Raw genomic sequence first — 1,755 nt, 5'->3', positions numbered from 1 at the left:
ATTGTCTTTGAGTGAAACTTTATTGAGATTCCTTAGGTCAACACACAGTCTAATATCACCAGTTTTCTTCCTTGTTGGCACCAAATTTGAAACCCAATCAGAGAATCTAATTGGTGCTACTATCTTAGCTTCATACATTCTTCTGATTTGCTTTTCAATAGAAGGCAATAGAATAGGATTAATCCTCCTGAGCTTGTATCTAAAAGGTTTCTGGTTTTCTTTTATGGGGATGGTGTGGTGTATTATGCTAGTGTCATATGACTTGAGGTCCTCATAACTCCAACCAAAGACATCTTGGAATTCCTTTAGCAGTTCAATGTATTTCACTTTTTCAATAGGAGCTAAGGACTTTGAAAAATTTATCAATTTTAGATTTCCCTCAGTACCTATGGTGCACTCCTCTATATCAGATTTTAAGGGTTCCATATTTGGTTTTCCAAGGACATCATTTGAATCAAACATGTTTCCAAAAGAGTTAATCCTTTGGGCAAAAAGTTGTTTTTGAGACTAATAATTTCAAAATCTTCATTAACTATCTCTTCAATTTCAACTTGGTTTAGCTTTTGTACATCTGATTTTGTAAATTTTGTGGGATGGAATATATCTATCTCTTCATCTTCTAATTTGTTAATTTCTATTTTATCTGTAAAATAGGGATCTAATGTTATGTCAGTATCTATATTGTTATTTACAAATTCTTCCTTTAAAGTTAAAAAATTGTTTATCTGTTGGCCATTAGCAAATACTTGCCAGTTTCTCAAGTTATCCGGAATGGCAGGTCTGTGCCTAACCTCAGTCCTTTACTAATGGTTAGGTTGAAATGGTAACTTACAAGTGCTAGCAAACATTGCTAAACTATGAACCTGCATATTATGTTTCCTTGGGATGACTGCAAGCTTAGCTTCTAGTAAAGTGTTCAATATTTCTACAACTATTCCTCTACAAAAACTTAATCTAAGCTCTTTGATCATATATACAACATTAATTTTTTTTGTAACCAACTCAGAATCTCCCATAATAGAAACTCTTATAGCTCCTAAATTTTTAACCAATTTGAGGCCTAAAAGAAGTGCTTCATGCTCAACCATGTTGTTGGTGCATTTAAAATTCAGTTTGTAAGCATGGCCCTTTGAATAATCATTCTCTAAATTGTAAATCCACACTCCTACTCCTGCGCCTAACTTTTTCATTGATCCATCAAATTCAAGATGCCATAATATTTCATGTCCATAATTCTTACAGTCTGAGGGGACAATATTTTCATTGATTAAGGTATCTTGATCATCCTTTTTTATCTAAAATCTCTTGAGTTTGGACAATTCCATTTTGAACTGTAACTACAACTTCTTTTGGTTTTGAAATAATGTTGTTTGAAGTGGCTTCTTGTGTTTGTTCAGCATTGTACAAAATAAAAGAATCGATGTCAGAATGCATGGAATAGATAGGAAATTTTTGAGGCTTAGCCTGGCTACTCACTACATATTTCATTAGGGTCTCTTTGTACAGTTTTTTAGGATATCCAAAGACTAAAATTGTGGCATATGACACGTCAAGTTGCAAATATCCTTGGAGTTTATCCCCCCATGATCTAGACAATAGCATGCCATATTTAGGTGGTATATCAGCAACAACTATGTCCATGAGAATTGTCTTAGCAGGATATTTTACTAAGGAAACACACAGGTGTTTAATTAGCCCTAGGTATTTTACATTACTTGAATCAAATGAAAACGGGTCCTTGTAGGGCCTAGTGAT

Source organism: Pinus tabuliformis, chromosome 7, assembly GCF_031772625.1.
Source record: "Pinus tabuliformis cultivar Carrire ecotype Pingquan chromosome 7, CPIR1, whole genome shotgun sequence".
NCBI classification, from domain to species: Eukaryota; Viridiplantae; Streptophyta; class Pinopsida; order Pinales; family Pinaceae; genus Pinus; species Pinus tabuliformis.
Note: the sequence above shows the minus strand (reverse complement) of the source record.